Source organism: Kryptolebias marmoratus, linkage group LG12, assembly GCF_001649575.2.
Source record: "Kryptolebias marmoratus isolate JLee-2015 linkage group LG12, ASM164957v2, whole genome shotgun sequence".
NCBI lineage: Eukaryota > Metazoa > Chordata > Actinopteri > Cyprinodontiformes > Rivulidae > Kryptolebias > Kryptolebias marmoratus.
In genome coordinates, this window is record NC_051441.1 from 23,357,685 (window position 1) to 23,364,570 (window position 6,886).

General features: G+C 39.1%; 1 protein-coding gene across 3 annotated transcripts in view; it reads right to left on the minus strand.

The window, feature by feature from the left end:
* mpp2a (membrane protein, palmitoylated 2a (MAGUK p55 subfamily member 2)) overlaps positions 1-3,839 on the minus strand; it is a 39,232-nt gene extending 35,393 nt beyond the window's left edge. For 2 of the 3 annotated variants that reach the window (XM_017432210.3, XM_017432209.3), the window contains exon 1: positions 3,752-3,839. The gene's annotated coding sequence lies outside the window, so the exon portion shown is untranslated. The remainder of the gene's footprint in view (positions 1-3,751) is intronic. The other variant, XM_017432211.3, reaches the window with a different exon arrangement.
* Positions 3,840-6,886: the final 3,047 nt, after the last annotated feature.

Below are 6,886 nucleotides of genomic sequence, written 5' to 3' on the forward strand. Positions count from 1 at the left end.
TCGTCCGGTGGTGGTTGGACCTCTGGTTCGTCCATATATGGCTGGATTATTCCATCAATATCGCATTCAAATCTGCCCTCCCCGAATTCTTCATCGTCTAATCCTGATTCGGACAGGCCTCATCCTCAGATTCGAAATCAAATTCGCTGAAATCCGACGAGCTCGAGCTACTACATATACTACCGGTATCCATTTTGCCAGTGAGACAGTCATGGCGGTGCGCTTGGGACTCCCTTTGCTGACGTCATACACAAATGAGCCTCGTTTGCGTGTCCGAGACAATTGGCTCTATTATGTTTTCGGAAAGCCGTCGGAATGGTCTACAAAATTCAATTTTTTTACAGTTATTAGGTTGACTAATCTCCATCCGACGGCATGAACTTATTATTTGTTATAAAAAGAACCAGAAACGACGATTATATGATATTCAACAAAAGACGAGGTTTTTGCTCTTTAAGATACAGTACTGCGAGGGTTCCAAGATATCAGAAGAACTTCACCTGCTAATTTGCCTTATCTGACAAGACTTCTACAGACTATCAGCCTAGGATGGTAGAAAATTATATTTAAATTTTGTACAACTGTGGCCTGAGGGGAAAAAAATTAATTGGAAATCTTTATGTATTATTATTACTGATAATTGATCATGATCCTTCTTCGCTGCTGAGTTTAATGCTACAAGCTGTAAATTTTACTAATTAAAGAAGAAATCATGAAAATCATCAAAAGGGGTGGTCGTTTCATCATTTCACACAAATAAAATTTCTAACTTCTTACAATTCAATGGACATAAAGCGCTTGGATATGTTATGACCTGTCTAGGAGTGGCCAGATTATATTGTGAAAAATCCATCCTCTTCAGATCTCAAGCAGCCGACACACTCAAAGATGAATATTTTCTAGTGTTATTTATTTTAAAAGATGTATTTTTGACTGAGATGTTACAACAAGTGAAGTATACTTCAGAGTGAGTTATAATCAGGGGTGGAAATCAGCACCCGCCACCGGCCAAATGCGGGTAAATATTTGAAGTGGCGGGTGAATTTGATCAACACACGCTACTGTGGCGGGTTGGCAATTTAAACAGAAAAGGTGTTATTTGTCCTCCTGACATATAGGGGGCAGCAATGTGCTCGAGTTGCTGCTGTTACGTTGAGCCGCGTTCCCCAATGACTTATATGGATATCCATATGGACTTATATGGATATCCATATAAGTCATTGGCGTTCCCCCATCAGATACGGAGCTGTGTGAAGCTGTTCACACAGCTCTCAGAGCTACGGTTCCCCTGCGTCTCCGTGCCAGCTGTGTGAAGCTGACACCCCATCCACGTCAAAAAATCCAGCAAATAGTCTGACTATTTGCTGGATTTTTTTGTCAGGCCTGCTCCACCTTCACTCGAGCTGTAGACTTGATGGACCTGTGCCCGATCACCTCCCCTACCACCAAACAAACTTCCTCCACGCAGCACGGAGAGCCACCACCCACTTTGATGACATTTCTCCGGGTCAGCGTCGAGAAACCTCCCACACTCACCACCGTGGCGTCTGAGGACGCCAGCCAGCCAGGTGGCCATGACGGCCACACCCAAATGAAAAAACTACAAAAACAAACACCAAAGCAACAAAACTCCCAACTAAACTAACATAAACTGGACACCCAGTGAAAACAGTAGGAAAAAGCCAAAAGGTAGCAAAAACAAATGACACTCACTCTTGTACTTCCTCCGCTCTTCCACTCACACAAAGAAGAAGAAGAAAAAGTTAGAAAAACCTTTTGTGTGATTTTTTTTATGAACAAATGAGAACCAAATACTTTTGTTTGAAAATTTGACCAAAAATATTTGATGTCAGACTTTATATAGAAAAGGAGGTGTAACTATTGTATATTTTAAAAGGAAACAAATATTTTGCAGAAAAATCATCATCAAGATCATTATAATATTACACAGACAGACCGATCTGTACATCCCCCTTGGTACCCTCCTTCTCTTTCTCCTGACACTTCCCCCATTAATACATCATCACACCCCCAGCCCAATTCTTCCTACTCCGCCTCGCTTCATCTCACACTATCATCAATATGCTAAGCCGTGCAATGAATCAAGCAGATGTCACATTCATTGTTACAGGGCTGTGCAGAGACTACTAAAGGAGCAGGTGCAGAAAAGAAAAAAAGGACACATAACCGGACAACCATGCATGTGTATTAAATATTTTATTGTTAAAAATTTCCTTCTGCGGGTCTCTTTTCCATATAGGGAAGTATTGCAATATTCAAACCCCCAATTTAGCAAATTATGTAAAGCAGAGAGCTAGACCAATACATATTTTAGCTTGATGTAGGCTGTATTGGAGTGCAAAGATAACCTTTTGCGTCGACCCGTAACCATCGCCATAAAAAAGAGAAGGTGTAAATGGTGACTCGGTGTGGGAAGAATAACTTTCTTTTGTTTGTACCCTACTTTAAGCGAGCTAGCTATGGCCGTAGCCTGAAAAGTAGTTTTAACATCAACTCATGTAAGCGGATGTTACGCAATACGCAGCGCATTAACATCATATCCTGAAGATGTCCATAAATTTCAGCAAAGTCTCAGGGTTCAGTTATCCCGTGCGAATGCGCCACATAAAATCCAGACATTGGGGAGTGATTTATTTATTACATGTGCTCCCGAGGTAAAACTAATCCCATGTGAATAGGGCTTAAAATGGCCAAAAATGTGTTATGTTGGCTACCACCGTGTGGAGGCGTTAGGACGGATGAGACGAGACAGTGTTGTGTTATAGCTGAACTACCATCTTTATTTGGCTTGCTCTGTCTTATAACACAGTATAATACCAATGCAGGTAACTCAATACCGCCCTCTACAGGCCAGGAGTGTATAGCATACACCCAGTGTACACATTCTGTGTGTGTGGCTGGAATAAGAACCCTCCAAACAGTCCAGTTCCAGGACATTTTCTCCTGACTCATGGTCCAGTGTGGCATTTTCAAGTGAAAATTTAGCATCAGTTCAACAAATTCATTTTTCTGTTCAGACCCTAACCTACTTTAAATATCTTGAACAAAACATTAAGTAACCCCTGAAAAAAGCCTTCAGTGATTAAACACTACTGTAAATGTTCTTTATCAGGCCACATTCCTAAATAGCATGATTGACTTCTTAATAAACACCTTAAAGATTTTTTGTAGTGGTTGTACTCTTATTTAGGTTTGCAAACACTGCTCATTTTTGTCTCAAAGATCACCATTATAAATACTAAAATCAGTATTTATTATTGGAGAGAAAAACGATTCAAAAAAAGTAATTGAATGAATTTTTTTAAATTCAGAAAACCCAGTTTCCAAGCAGTCTTGTACTGGTTTCCATTTTGAGCTTACCACTCACTATATGTATACCCCGTCTACTTCTATGTCTGTCATCATTATAAAAGCTTTTTATTTTTCTTCTCACTGCCTCGCACCATATTACCCTGTATCCTGTATCCTTATACTGACAAGTGGAACACAGGTAGAACATACAGGCAGTCCATCAGGGGGAACACGGCAACCATCAACACACTACTGCACACAAAACAAAAGCTGTCCGCCAACCAGAACAAAGCATCATTCAGTTAGCTAACCTTCCAGCTGTCCTGAGCGCGCGCACCGAGTGTTGCTGCTGCGCTCTCACAATAACGAACAACCCGCGTGAGATACAAACAAACACAACAGCTAACAACATGATATGTTGAAAAACCCAGAGACTTACCTTCAAACACAATGACACAAGCTTCCCGCTGTCTGCTGGTCTCGCTCCGTGGTAGATGTGACCGATGGCAAGAAAAATATCCACAACTTCCGCTAAGATTTCACAATAAAATCACGACCATTATTATTTTAAGCACAACGCGTTTTGTTTTTTTTTTACATCCGCCAGGCAGATTATGTTTTTCGCAGTGTTTGTTGATTTGTTTTGATTTGATTAAATTTTCCAAAAAATAAGTTGGGTTGTTACAAGAAGCAATTGATTAAATTTTGGTGGAGCTCCAGTTCACGATCCAGATAGGACTTTTTGTAATGATGATATGGCCTTGGCAGAGGTTTGGTTTCTCTGAGTAATTCTAAGTTGCTGAATAGAATAGAATAGAATTTATTGTCTTTATAAGAAAATTTGGCTTGAACTGCACAATGCCTGACACCATAACATTTAACTGAATAATGCACCTGTACAAGACTATGTGAACAAAATATCAGTAATAAAATGAACTAATAAAATATGGATAGGTATATTAAAAAGTAAAATTACCATAAAATACCTCAAATAAATAAATACATAACCCTAAGTAATAAAGAAGTTCTGGTATCACCCTGCTGTACAAACACCACAAGCACTCTTTATTTTGTGCTACTGTTTAAACCATCGATTGATGCAGAAACGAAGGAATTTTAAATCAAATAAGCGTATATTGCATATCTCTGCCTGACAACTCAGACTCAGCCAGGGTGCAGATTATGAGATGGATCTGCTAGGATTAGAGTTTGAGATTAAAGTTACCAGAGTTGTTCTAAACAAATATCTTTAATGTCACTTTAATATCACTGGGCTGAGTTAGATTTTAAAGAAGATGAAAGGTTTTGAAACCCTGCAGTCATTCCATATCTGATTACACTTTAAAATACAGCCTAATAAAACAGAACTTTTTTTATTAGCTCCAAATAGATGCCATCTTCTCAGAAAATACATTTTGTGAAGTAGTCGAGAACAATTCCATTCAGCTTGACTTAGGGTGATGTCTATGTGCAAAGCAAGATGCATGTAAGACTGAACCTGAGGAAAAGAAAATGAATGGGAAAGGTGAAGAGCAAACAACAGTGATTAGCAAGACAGATAAGAAGCCAACTCAAAGCGCTTTACAACACGATCTGTGCCCTCATTTACCCATCCACACAGCACTCTACAAAGCTAATTTGAATAAATCATCCTACAGAGTCTAATCTGTGCTTTAGATTACATTCCTACACCAATGGGGCACACATCAGAGGTATTTAGGGATTCAGTGTCTTGCCATGGGACACTTTGACATGTGGCATACTGGTAGAATTGAACCTTCAGCTATCTTATTGGAGGACAACTGCTCTAACCACTAAGCCACAGCCGCCCAAGTACTTAATGTGTCATCTGGACAGAGAAAAGACGATAAGGAAACCTGGTAGTGGAATAATGAAGTGCAGGAAGTTATCCAGAGGAAGAGGTTAGCCAGAAAGAAACGGGACAGCGAGAAGACTGAAGAGTGTGGACAGTAATATAAGGAGATGAAACATAGGGCAAAGAAAATCCCGAAGGGAGAGTGTTGCACGCAACAATAGCTATTACAGTAGCTGGTTGCGCTGCTGTTAATGTTACAGACAAAGAAGAGGAAGAGCCAAACACGCGACATTCAAAAAAGGCAAGAGGAGAGCACATGGAGTAGCTGTGGCGTGAGTGAGACTGGGAAAAATTCTACTGGATGATTAAAAACTCCTTGAAAATCTACCTGGTTTGGTACAGTGGCTACAGTGTCAACAAGGGTTCATCCAAAGTAAGATATTTTAGAATTGATTAGTGACCTTTAGTTTATATTTTCAGAGCTAGTTATGTACTGTTTTGCTAATTTATTATTGTGATTTGTAAACATAGACTTTCAGATTTCGGTGTGTTTGTCTGCTCACTTTGGACAAATGAAAGTTCCCCACAAAAAATAAAGTTCCTCAGTGAGAGGGAAACTGAAAGAGGCAAGAACTGCATGAACTAAGAATGATGAGGAGGAAGAGATCATTATCTGGTTAAATGTGTATTTCTTCTGTTGTATGAGCTTGTAGCTTCAAATAATTTTTTTTTTTTTTTTGGCTAAATACAGAATTTTTGGCATTTCAACAGCTGAAGAAACTAGTTAAATAATTATCAAAACATTAAGATTTATAATAAGATTATACTAGGATAACTCCAGCCTCTTATCTAAAACTAACCAACTTCTAAAGAGTATCTGGAACAAAAATCTTATTTTATTTGTTCATTTATAAATTTTCAGTTTGTTATATGTTCTAATGTTTGTGGAGGAGATTGGGATTATATTGTCTTTGCAATATAGCAGTGTGTACAGTCTTATACACACCTATGTAAGTATATACATGTTCACATTTACACACAAAGTTCACACACTCACTTAAATTAGTATACACCTTTGCCAAGACCGACCCCCACACACACACAAACACATGCACAGACACAGTTTTAGTACTCTATTACTACTACTATTACTTTATTCATCTAATTACTCTTAGGAAATACTAACAACAGAGTGGAGAGCCACATTTCTGCTGATTGTTATTGCATAAATATGTAAAAATAGATGAAACCGTAACTGTCCCTGTTTCTTCATTTCATCTTGATAACATTTAGTTATTTTTTTTCTCCAAGCCTGGAAATGTCCCCAGAATTATTTTCAGAAATCTGGTCAGTTTAACCGAGGAGGTCAGTGATGCAGTGTTTCTCAGTGAAAAAGGAAGCAGAAGAAGAAGCAAGTTTTGTTAACATGTTTGAAAACATGTTTTTTTTTTTTTTTTTTATGGTCTGGAGTGATGCTGTTAGAAACTTAAGCCCCACATTTCACAAGGGGAACCCCCAAGCTTCACAATGATGTCACACATTCTTCAACGAGTTTCCCATCCGGACAGCTAGAGGCTGGTGGTGCTGGTCCGACAGTGAGTGCCAGTCAAACAGTAGGAAACAGCAGGTACCAGTAGGACAGCGGAAGACGGCGGGTGCCAGTCTGACAGGCAGTGGTTCTTCTATTCAAAACATTAACTACACAGTCAGTCATCACACTGTGGGTTGTAATTTTCACCAGGAGCTAAACTATGCACA